A 13,703-nucleotide genomic window follows, 5' to 3' on the forward strand; every position below is an offset into this window, starting at 1 on the left:
ATGCTTGATATATCAACATCATTATTAAAACCTTTCGCTGACAGAGGTTTTTGGACAATTTGCACACTTTTGACATACACAAATAAAACCTGAATTATAAAATAAACAAAAATCATATTATAGCCCCATACCCAAATATTCTCTGAAAGTAGACACTGTCAAATTGGGAAAATACCACCCAGCACTTTACACTCAAGGATGCCTTCATGCAATCAAAGTGTAATATTTTGTAATGTTTGCGGCTAAAAGTCTGACCAAAGGAGAGCCTGAGACACACAACATATCCGAAAACTAAAAGTTCAAAATGTGCAGAGTATGGCTGCACATGGCAGAGGACAGCTGTGATGGATGTCTCTAAAGGATGCCATCTGTCAGTCACCCTTTACCCATACACTCCCATGTTAAAAAAAAATATGTTTAAAATATATACGCTTTTTTAAAGTGTGGCGCAAAATTGTATTAAATTGGTATCATGACAGATTGTACTGTATAATTTAATGCATTTAAAAAAAGTGAAAGTGCCGCCAATCTATATATTTTCTGAAAGCAGCCAACCAATTTTACGAGTCTTATCTAGTTGTTTCCAGCAACGACCACTTTCATGTAACACAAAGTGATTTATTTTTTACGAAAATTGCACGTATACATAATATATAATTCTATACTTACCCTACTATTCCATCCCCTATAATGATTCCCTAACCCTTATCCATAATTGACAATCCCTAAACTTAATTATAACATAAAAAAAATTAAAATGTGGCATGCTCCAATGAATACCGTATTACAAAAGTATTCTCCACTCAAATTATTGCCTCTATACGAGAATATAGTTCCTTATGGCAGAACAGAAAATGCCTAATGGTCTATTATATGGATTTGCAGTCTACTCCATGCACTGCCCTATGGGTGTGCTCATCTGTTATTTTCGGGTGCCTGAGGCCTTTACTTGCAGACATTTTTAGTGCAACTACACGTTTTTTTGGAACCAAATGTTAATGCCAAAGTTCAGTGAATAAATTTAAAATTCCAACTTATGTAAATCTTTACCCTTGACCAGGAATTTCTTGGATATTTTTAAGGGTATGTGCACACGATATCGACAATTACGGCTGAAATTACGGAGCTGTTTTCAGGAGAAAACAGCTCCTGCATTTCAGACGTAATTGCTCGTACTCGCGTTTTGCGAGGCGTCAATTACGGCCGTAATTTGGAGCTGTTCTTCATTGAAGTCAATGAAAAACGGCTCAAATTACGTCCCAAGAAGTGTCCTGCACTTCTTTGACGATGCTGTTATTTTCCGCGCCGTCTTTTGAGAGCGACGCGTAAAATTACAGGTCGTCGGCACAGTACGGCAAACCCATTGAAATGAATGGGCAGATGTTTGCCAACGTATTTGAGCCGTGTTTTCAGGCGTAATTCAAGGCGTAAAAAGCCTCGTTTACGCCTGAAAATAGGTCATGTGAACCCAGCCTAACAGTTCACAATGCATGCCCCACACTACGCATTCTGCGCATGCACAAGGATTGTAAAGGGAATCAGTCCTTAATACCTCCCTTCTTCTTTCAGGCATCAGCAAAACTCAGTAGTGCCTGAGGTATCCAAGACATCCAATTGTATTTCAGGGCATCTCCGGTTGTTTGCCCGCAATGCATCAAATGAGACTGGCAACATAAACATGAAATATACAGGGTGGGCCACTTATATGGATACACCTAAATAAAATGGGAATGGTTGGTGATATTAACTTCCTGTTTGTGGCACATTAGTATATGGGAGGGGGGAAACTTTTCAAGCTGGGTGTTGACCATGGCGGCCATTTTGAAGTCGGCCATTTTGTATCCAACTTTAGTTTTTTCAATGGGAAGAGGGTCATGTGACACATCAAACTTATCGAGAATTTCACAAGAAAAACAATGGTGTGCTTGGTTTTAACGTTACTTTATTCTTTCATGAGTTATTTACAAGTTTCTGACCACTTATAAAATGTGTTCAAAGTGCTGCCCATTGTGTTGGATTGTCAATGCAACCCTCTTCTCCCACTCTTCACACACTGATAGCAACACCACAGAAGAAATGCTAGCATAGGCTTCCAGTATCCGTAGTTTCAGTTGCTGCACATCTCATATCTTCACAGCATAGACAATTGCCTTCAGATGACCCCAAAGATAAAAGTCTAAGGGGGTCAGATAGGGAGGCATTTCTTCTGCGGTGTTGCTATCAGTGTGTGAAGAGTGGGAGAAGAGGGTTGCATTGACAACTGAGTAAAACTACACATCTTATCCGCCCCGGTAGCCGCAGGGAATTCCGCCAGCAAAACCGCACCAAATAGTGGCGCAGGTTTCGTGAGGCATGTCCGCTGCGGGAATCCTGCAGGGAAAAAAAAGTTTCGACTTGCCCCGGCTGTAGTCCTGGTGACGCATCTCTCTCTTCTGAACGTAGCCCCGCCTCCTGGGATGACGCTGTAGACCATGAGACCGCTGCAGCAGTCACATGGGATGAAACGTCATGACAGGAGGCCGGGCTGCGCTAAGAATAGAGGATCGTGTCACAAGGACTACGGCCGGGGTAAGTCTAAACTTTTTTATAAATTTAAAAAAGTACCTTTTTTTTTTCTCATTTGTGATTTTTGCGGCAGAACCGCAGCATTTCTGCAACAGAGGAGAAGCGATTCCGCAGAATAAATTGACATGCTGCGGCTTAAAAAGCCACACTGCAGGTCAATTTTTTTTGCAGCGTGTGGATGAGATTTGTTCATATCTCATCCACTCTGCTGTGACTGTAATACGCTGCGGATTTTCCACAATAAAATGTGTTGCATAAAATCCGCAGTGTTCATGCCTAGTGTGTTCCTACCCTAAGGCCGGATTTACACAAGCGTGTGTTTTTTGCGCGCGCAAAAAATGTGGCGTTTTGCGCATGCAAAAGGTACATAACAGCTCCATGTGGCAGCAGCGTATGATGCGTGGCTGCGTGATTTTCGCGCAGCCGCCATCATTATGACACTCTGTTTGTATGTTTGAAGCACGTGGTGCTTTTCTGTTTTCATTCATAGTTTATACTGCTACGGAAGTGCTGGGCGTGATTTTCACGCACCCATTGACTTCAATGGGTGCGTGATGCGCGAACAATGCACAAATATCGGACATGTCGTGAGTTTTACGCAGCGGACACACGGACACACGCTGCGTGAAAATCACTGACAGTCTGCACGGCCCCATAGAGTAACATAGGTCCGTGCGAGGCGCGTGAAAATCACGCACGTTGCACGGATGTATTACACGTTCGTCTGAATAAGCCCTAACAATAAGGCCCAGTTCACAGAGTTTTTGGGCCTTGATATTGACTCGGACACTGCGTCAGAATCAGCACCAAACAACTTCCAAAACCGCCTCCCATTGATTTAATCTGAAATCAATGGGAGCCAGTCGCGGAAAAAGAAAAAGCAGCACATCCTTTCTTGCCGCGGTTCCGCCTCTGACCTCCCATCGAAATCAATGGGAGGCAGAAAATTGTTAATGTTCTCACAAAAAGGTAGTGTTCACTATAGACACGGCAGAACGGCGGTGGGAGAGAGGGGCCCAAGTTTGTGGAACAGCCCAGGGCCTATGGTCTACTTAAAGGGTAACTAAATGTTCAACAAACATCTGACATGTCATAGTGACATGTAAGAAGTTTTTATTCGTGGGCTCCGAGCACGTAAACCCCACCAATCGCTAAAACAAAGCAGCAGAAGTGCTCGTGTGAGTGCTGAGCTGCTTAGTTTCTGTTCGGCTTTTTCCGGAAAGCCGATGTAGCGGTGTACGGGCTCATAGACTTTCTATTGAGCTCGTACTTTGCTACATTGATTTCCGGAAAAAGTCAAACAGAAACAAAGCGGCTGAGCACTCACACAAGCCTTCTGCAGCTTAGTTTTAGCAATTGGTGGCAGTCTCAGTGCTCGGACCCCCACCAATCAAAACTTCTGACATGTTACTTACTATATGTCAGAAGTTTGTTGAACGTTTAGTTACCCTTTAATCCACCACTGACTTTATCTATTTGTCAACAAGCTTTCGTATTCCTATATTAAAAAATGTTTTATACGGAGCTGCGAGCCACAAATGCAGCGCTGTCTTCACCTCTTCATCAGATGTGAATCTTCGTCCTCTTAGGGCTTCTTTCAGGGGACCAAACAGGTGATATTCCAACCAATAGAATCAGTTCACGTGCACACTCAATGTTGTCATCAGTCGCGGATATGTACGAGTGCCAGGCTCTTTCTTCATGGCTGACACTTGTGTGACATTCGTTGAACTTCTCTATCTCTTCATACACACTTCTTAGTGACAAACACTTTCTCCAAACTGTGCACAAAATTTCCGATAAATATCGGCACCAGACACACCCTCAGACCACAAAAAACGAATCACTGCACGCAGTTCTTCTTTCATGCAAATCACAAGTGGGGCAGCCATTGTTTCTTGCACCACAGTCCCAAATAAACAGACAAAACACGTTCACACCTGCACAACATTGACAGGGGAAACCGCAACCTCATACGGAAACCGCTGATAAGAGTGCAGCCAATAGAAGTTTTAATATAACCGGAGTAATAATTTTTGACTCGCCCTCGTGTATTGCTGGAGAAAGGCCCGAGATGTGGACTGGGTGAATAAAGTATCACTTGTTTACTGGTATTGCATTGAGTGCTTCCTATTCTTGTGACAGCTGTATATCTGAAATATCTGAAAGGGCTGGAGGTCAAGGTCCTGAGGCGTACACCCAGTTATCTACAGCAGTATAGTGCTGCTCTCTTTGGAATTTTCTGCATAGGGAACTATATTTATAATTCACTTCAACAAGAGAAAGCACCACGGGAATCACTATTCATCAAAGGTCTCTTCTTTATTGCGAAAACACGGTCACAGGATATGGAAAACAATATTCCTACCTATCTAAACGGGGTGACAGTGATACGTATGGGGACTCCATACCCGCATGAAATCAGCAGGACCGTAACCTTTTTGACAGAGTGGTGAAAATGAAAACAGTCAATTGAATCCTGAGGTCCAAAATTTGCTTTTCTTTGGTGGTACAAAAGTGCTTAAAGTGTAGCTAAACGTTCGACAAACTTCTGACATGTCATAGTGACACGTTAGAAGTTTGGATTAGTGGGGGTCCGAGAACTGAGACCCCCACCAATCGCTAGACCGGAGCAACTGAAGTGCTCGTGTGAGCGCTCAGCTGCTTCGTTTCTGTTCGGCTTTTTCTGGAAAGCCGTTGTATCGGAGTACGGGCTCATAGACTTTGCATTGAGTCCGTTTACAGATACATTTATTTCCGGAAAAAGCTGAACAGACACGAAGCGGCTGAGCGCTCACACGAGCACTTCAGCTGCTTCGTTCTAGCGATTGGTGGGGGTCTCAGTGCTCGGACCCCCACCAATCCAAACTTCTGACATTTCCCTAAATTCACGAATATTTCCATGTGTTAATATTTTCTTGTTATGCATTCACTTACTGTAGATAAAGTTCAGATTGATTAATAAGTAGATCATACTTTTGTTAAGCTTATATAGCAGAAACAGTAAAATGATTTACTACAACTGATCTTTTATTACAAAGTTAAATAGTCATATGCTCGGGAGAGCTATAATACGCCTCTTAACTCCACATGCAAGCTTTTAGCAACTGGGAGGGGTGTGCAGTGTTCCCTGGTCTTGTAAAATTTTAAAATGAACCATTCATTTCAAGGGAACAGTCACATCCCAGACAGTGATGTGGTTGGACTGGAATTTAAGAAGCAGACAATATAGTGATGTTCAAGCCACAGTCTGTCCAGAAAAAGCACTGGAAAACATGACCAGTAGCTTACTGCCTAATCAGACATCTGTAACTCTTCATTACTGTGCTCAGAAAGCCCGTGACCCAGCCAATATCGGTACACTACTACATCTAGCAATAGTAAAAAAATGCCATTTAGATTGTAGTTCAGATAAGGAGATTTGCCTGTCCAAGACAAAAACTAAGTCAAGTTTTATAACATATGACAGGCTTAGATACAGCGCCTCAGCAATTTACTGTCTATGAATATTCACTATAATGAAAATCAGTGCTGTGGTGCCTGTAAAAATGTAGGGGAAAATTCCCAACTCTTAAAGGGAATGTATCAGGCTGCGTTCACATCTGCATTGTGGCTTCCGTTCTAGCGTATCCGTCAGAGGACCACAAGAACGGAAGTTAACGTTTCCGTAAAAAAAAAAAAAAGAATAATAATTTCAATGGGTTTTATTTTTGCATCAGTTGTGCTCAGTTAGGCTCCGTTCCGCAAGCTTTTCGTTTTTTTGACAGAAGAAATACCGAAGTTTTCTGCTCTATTGTTTCCGTCAAAAATTACGGAAAGCTGACAGAAAGGAGCTTGCCAGTTTTTTTCAACATTGAAGTCCAATGGATGACGGATACAAACTGATATCGACTACGCTATTGATTCCGTCGGAAAACCGGAAACCAGCCGGAATGGTGACGAACGGAAAGCATTAGCGATGTTTCCGTCACCATTGAGATCAATGGTGACTGAAAGGGAAGTTGTGCTGTCAGTTTCACTTTCCGTTACGGGGTTCACACGACGGAACCCTCCGACGGAACCCTGGAACGGAAATGAACGGTGATGTGAACAGGCCCTAAGTTATGCATTACGTTTAACGGATCCGTTTTTTTTCTGTACATGCGTAGACTAAAAATGAAAGCAAGAAAGATGCAAAGATAAAAACGGATCCGTTAAAAACTGAGTATATCTGATGACAAACTGACACAAACTGAAAGAAAAGAGTCAGTTTTTTTGATGGATCCGGTAAACTGATCCGTCAAAAACAAACTTTTTTTTACCTTTCGTTGCATTCAGTCTGGCTTCAGCCAGTCTGTCAATTTTTGAATTTCAACGGATCCGCTAAAACTGATGCCACAACGCAGATGTGAATGAAGCCTCACCTTTAATATTTACTAATTAAAACTAGATACTGATACATATTTAGTTTTTCTGGTCTATTTTATTTTTCTAACCATAGATTATGTTATTCTGTTTTCTGTACATAATTATGGGGGCAGCCATCTTGCCTGAGCTGCTGTTAACAGCATTAGTAGAAATGCTTTACAGCAGCCATATGGACCATAGGAACCTGTGAACAGGAGATAACCGATTTACTTCTATGGGAGAGTATTCTAGACATGATCTGTGACCTGTGCAGGTCATTGTGCAGGAAGGCATATGAGGGGAGCTGTGTCCATCACCTATAGTCAATGGTGGATCTTGTGTTATCTACAGCAGGGGCGTAACTAGGAAAGACTGGGCCCCTTAGCAAACTCTTGACCAGCCCCCCCCCCCCCCCGGGTGCCACAAGCAGCCCCCCTTATAAATAGTGCCCCCTGTAGAATGTGCCATACAGCCCTCCCTGTAGACGGTGCTATATAGCCCCACCTATAGACAGTGTCACACCCCATTTGTAGATAGCGCCCCCACCTCCCCCTTGTAGATACAGGTATAGATCAGCAGCACTGGACAGAAAGATATAAGTTGGATGAATGCCACTTAGGCAGGGGCGTAGCTAGGGGGGGCAGGCGGGGCACGTGCCCCGGGCGCAGTTCAGAGGGGGGCGCCAGCGCCCCCTCCTCCTACACTATAATTGTACCTGTGTCGCAAGGACACAGGTACAATTAGAAGCAATGAATGACCGGGCACGTTTCGTGCCCGGCCATTCAGCGCCTTTCCACGAATGAAGCGACTGGTACCTTTTGTACCAGTGACACTTTCGTCGATGAAAGGCGCTGACTGACTGACAGGGAAAGTCATCCTGCCCAGCCAATCAGCGCCTTTCATAGACGCCGCGTTCAACCCCCTGGAGACCTGCGCAAAAAAGAGCAGGTCTCCATGGCTGCCAGACGGCGTGGGAGCGGGAATAAGGTGAGTTTGAATATTATTTTTTTTTAATTGTAATAAAAGTGTGGCTGTATCTGCGGGGGGGGGGGGGGTGTCTATCTACAGGGGGACCATATCTACAGGGGTAGGCTATATACAGGGGACTATATCTACAGGGATTGGGCTATATACAGGGGGACTATATCTACAGGGGGTGGGCTATATACAGGGGGACTATATCTACAGGGGGTGGGCTATATGCAGGGGGACCATATCTACAGGGGGACCATATCTACAGGGGGTGGGCTATATACAGGGGGACTATATCTACAGGGGGTGGGCTATATACAGGGGGACTATATCTACAGGGGGTGGGCTATATACAGGGGGACCATATCTACAGGGGGACCATATCTACAGGGGTGGGCTATATACAGGGGGACTATATCTACAGGGGGTGGGCTATATACAGGGGGACCATATCTACAGGGGGACCATATCTACAGGGGTGGGCTATATACAGGGGGACTATATCTACAGGGGGTGGGCTATATACAGGGGGACCATATCTACAGTGGGACCATATCTACAGGGGTGGGCTATATACAGGGGGACTATATCTACAGGGGGTGGGCTATATACAGGGGGACTATATCTACAGGGGGTGGGCTATATACAGGGGGACTATATCTACAGGGGGTGGGCTATATACAGGGGGACCATATCTACAGGGGGACCATATCTACAGGGGTGGGCTATATACAGGGGGACTATATCTACAGGGGGTTGGCTATATACAGGGGGACTATATCTACAGGGGGTGGGCTATATACAGGGGGACTATATCTACAGGGGGTGGGCTATATACAGGGGGACCATATCTACAGGGGGACCATATCTACAGGGGTGGGCTATATACAGGGGGACTATATGTACAGGGGGTGGGCTATATACAGGGGGACCATATCTACAGTGGGACCATATCTACAGGGGTGGGCTATATACAGGGGGACTATATCTACAGGGGGTGGGCTATATACAGGGGGACTATATCTACAGGGGGTGGGCTATATACAGGGGGACTATATCTACAGGGGGTGGGCTATATACAGGGGGACCATATCTACAGGGGGACCATATCTACAGGGGTGGGCTATATACAGGGGGACTATATCTACAGGGGGTTGGCTATATACAGGGGGACTATATCTACAGGGGGTGGGCTATATACAGGGGGACTATATCTACAGGGGGTGGGCTATATACAGGGGGACCATATCTACAGGGGGACCATATCTACAGGGGTGGGCTATATACAGGGGGACTATATCTACAGGGGGTGGGCTATATACAGGGGGACCATATCTACAGTGGGACCATATCTACAGGGGTGGGCTATATACAGGGGGACTATATCTACAGGGGGTGGGCTATATACAGGGGGACTATATCTACAGGGGGTGGGCTATATACAGGGGGACTATATCTACAGGGGGTGGGCTATATACAGGGGGACCATATCTACAGGGGGTGGGCTATATACAGTGGGACTATATCTACAGGGGGTGGGCTATATACAGGGGGACCATATCTACAGGAGGACCATATCTACAGGGGTGGGCTATATACAGGGGGACTATATCTACAGGGGGTGGGCTATATACAGGGGGACCATATCTACAGGGGGACCATATCTACAGGGGTGGGCTATATACAGGGGGACTATATCTACAGGGGGTGGGCTATATACAGTGGGACTATATCTACAGGGGGACTATATCTACAGGGGGGCTATATCTACAGGGGGACTATATCTACAGGGGGGCTATATCTACAGGGGGCTATATCTACAGGGGGTGCTATATAATGGGGTGGGCTATCTATGGAGCACCATATACAGGGGTGGGCTATAGCTACAGGGGGGGCTATATAGTATATAGCCCCCTGTAGATATAGCTCACCCCTGTATATGGTGCTCCATAGATAGCCCCTCCTGTAGATATAGCCCCCTGTAGATATAGCCCCCCTGTAGATATAGCCCCCCTGTAGATATAGCCCAGCCCTGTATATAGCCCAGCCCTGTATATAGCCCAGCCCTGTAGATATGGTCCCCCTGTAGATATGGTCCCCCTGTAGATATGGTCCCCCTGTAGATATAGCCCACCCCTGTATATAGTCCCCTGTAGATATAGCCCACCCCTGTATATAGTATCCCACAAATAGCTCCCCCTATAGTGCTCCACAGAAAGCCCACCCCTGTATATAGCCCCCTTGTACATATAGTCCACCCCTGTATATAGTGCTCCACAGATAGCCCACCCCTGTATAATCTAGTGGAGCACTATATACAGGGGTGGACTATATGTACAAGGGGGCTATATACAGGGGTGGGCTATCTGTGAAACACTATATACAGGGGTGGACTATATGTGGAGCACTATATACAGGGGTAGGCTATATCTACAGGGGGCTATATACAGGGGTGGGCTATCTGTAGAGCACTATATACAGAGGTGGGCTATCTGTAGAGCACTATAGGGGGAGTTATTTGTGGGGCACTATATACAGGGTGGGCTATCTGTAGAGACGGTATAGGGGCAGCTATTTGTGGGACACTATATACAGGGGTGGGCTATATGGGGGGCACTATCTACAGGGGGCACTATCTACAGGGGGCTCTATGGCAGGCACTATCTACAGGGGGCACAGTGTGTGTCTGTGTGTGTGTGTGGGACACGATGTATGGTGCTATTATAATTAGAGGTGCAGTGTATGGCGCTATTATATTTAGGGGTGTAGTGTGTGGTATAATGATAACTTTATATTCATTTATAGGTGCAGAAATGTTGGTAAAGTGAGAAGCTGAAGACATGTGAGCGGCAAACTGCAGAAATGGGCTGTAACCGGGAGAAGTCATCATAGAGGTCTGGACCGGATGGAGAACAGAACTAGAATCTGAGACGTCACCGGTGAGTCACCTAATGTAAATGTTCATTCTGCCTCTAATCAGCACTGTAGTCACTGTATGATCTGCAGCGAGATGATGGGTGATGTGATTATAATATGATTTATTTTTTGTGAAAATACATCTCCCAGCATATCCTTATCATTGTTCGGGCCATGCTGGGAGCTGTAGTTTTACGCCGTACACACCTATACAGCAGGGGTTGCACTAAATTGAGCTGTATTTATTCTGGGGCTGTATATATGTACTGAGCTTGGTTCTGGTGTTGTGTATAGAACCATATTGCTTGTAAAATGTACAAATGTTTTTATGCTCGCGTTACATAAAAAGAAATGACACGTCAATTGGCAGAGAAAACAAACACGGCGAGGGGGAAGGAGGAGATGTCGAGAAAGAGGTTGGGGGGGGAGCCAAACTGAATCTTTGCCCCGGGTGCTGGAGAACCTAGCTACGCCTCTGTCTTAGGTCACAGTCCAATGACCCTTCAATATAAGTAAAAGGAAAGTGAGGCAGCACTACCAAATTTGTGATAAAAATTATCCGTTTATTCCACTCGTGTGCGACGTTTCAGCTCAGTGTGAGCCTTTCTCATGCTTGAGAAAGGCTCACACTCAGCTGAAACGTCGCACACGAGTGGAACAAACTGAACATTTTTTTCACAAATTTGGTAGTGCTGCCTCACTTTCCCTTTCCCCCTTGTAGATAGTGCCATACAGCCCCCCTGTAGATATCGCCATAAAGTCCCCACTGTATATAGCGCTATACAGCTCCCACTGTATATAGTGCCACACAGCCCTCCTCCCTTGTATATAGTGCCACAAAGCCCCCCCTTAGTAGAAAGTGCAGCACAGCCCCCCCTTAGTAGAAAGTGCCACACACAGACACCTGTAGATTGCGCCACACTCAGCCCCCTGTAGATAGAGCCACAGCCCTCCCCCTTGTAAATAGTGCAATACAGTTCCCCATGTGTATAGTGCCACACAGCTCCCCCTTGTGTATAGTGCCACACAGCTCCCCTTGTGTATAGTGCCACACAGCCCTACTTTGTGTATAGTGCCACACAGCGCCCCCCCCCCCCCTTGTGTACAGTGCCACAAGGCAATGGCGCATCCGAGAAAGTTGTATCAGCCAGGGAGATGTCACTCAAACATGGAAAGGTGGGATTGGAGGCAGGACTATGTGACTCTTCAGGATAGCGGCACCGCCCCATGACCCTCTAATGAGTAATTAGCATATAGTGTGCACCGTTTTAGAAGTGGATTTTAAGGATTTTGCTGCATCTGAAAAAAACATACAAGGGAATGTTTGGAAATATTGTCAGGTAGTATTACCGCATGGTGGCGGTTCAAGGGGTTAAAACTACCTGACAGATTCCCATTAAATATACAATGAATTGAGAACAATTCCATCTGCCCTGCAATTTTGTTATTATAAATATATTCTATATAACTACAGATCCAGAACCAAGCTCTGACATACATACAGTACAACAACCAAGCTCAGTACATAAATACAGCACTGTGCCCTACATATAGCCGCCCTGTTGCTAGTGCCTCACAGTTAACTCACCCCTGTATATAGTGTCCCACATATAGCCCACCCCTATAGAAAGTACCCTAAAAATAGCTCTCCTATAGATAGTGCTCTACATATAGCCCACCCCTGTATAGTGTCTCACATAAAGTGCCCCACATATAGACCCTCCTGTAGCTAGTGCCCCACATGCCCATATTTAGACCCCCCTGTATATAGTGGCTCACATATAGATGACCCCCCTATAGATAGAGCCCCCACTATAGATAATGGCACTCACAGTTTTATGAGAAAAAAAACAAAAAACTTTACATACTCACATGATCCTGTTCCCACGCTGTTCACTGGCGATGCAGATCTGCACTCTTCTGAGCAGGTCTGCTGGAGCTGAACGAGTGTCGTCCAATGACGCTGATTGGCGGGGCAGAATGACTTGCCCCGTCATGCAGTGCCTTTCAAGCATGGAAGCGGAGCAATGATGTTATCGCGCCGCTAGACAATCAGCGTCATTGTAAGGCACATGCCCGGCCATTCAGCGCTAATGCATGTATTTGGCTGTCGCTAGCACCGGGGACTTTGCATATGTTTAACATAATAATTTGATTTAAACAATAGGTCATTTTCTGATGACAAATTCCCTTTAAAGGGGACTTTGATGTTTAACATATATATTTATACATATACCACAATATGTTTCATTTATTTATGCACTGGGCTTTTAAAGAGACTCTGTCACCACATTATAAGTGCCCTATCTCTTACATAAGGAGATGGCCGCTGAAATATAGGTGACAGCAGTGCTTTTTATTTAGAAAAACAATCTATTTTTACCACTTTATGAGCGATTTTTAGCTTTATGCTAATTAGTTTCTTAATGCCCAAGTGGGCGTGTTTTTAGTTTAGACCAAGTGGGCGTTGTATAGAGGAGTGTATGACGCTGACCAATCAGCGTCATGCACTTCTCTCCATTCATTTACACTGCACAATAGCTATATCGCTATGTGCAGCCACATAAGCACACTATAACATTACTGCAGTGTTCTGACAATGAATATACATTACCTCCAGCCAGGACGTCATGTGTATTCCGAATGCTGACACTTCTGAATCTTTTCTGTGAGATTTCCAGCAAGGCAAACGTAATCTCGTTTTAAATGACAGTTTACATCGTAATCTTGCGAGATTACGTTTGCTTTGCTGGAAATCTCACAGAAAAGATTCAGACGTGTCAGGATTCTGAATAAACATCACGTCCTGGCTGGAGGTAATGTATATTCATTATCAGGACACTACAGTAATGTTAGTGTTTGTG

The sequence above is a fragment of the Rhinoderma darwinii genome, chromosome 6, assembly GCF_050947455.1.
Source record: "Rhinoderma darwinii isolate aRhiDar2 chromosome 6, aRhiDar2.hap1, whole genome shotgun sequence".
NCBI classification, from domain to species: Eukaryota; Metazoa; Chordata; class Amphibia; order Anura; family Rhinodermatidae; genus Rhinoderma; species Rhinoderma darwinii.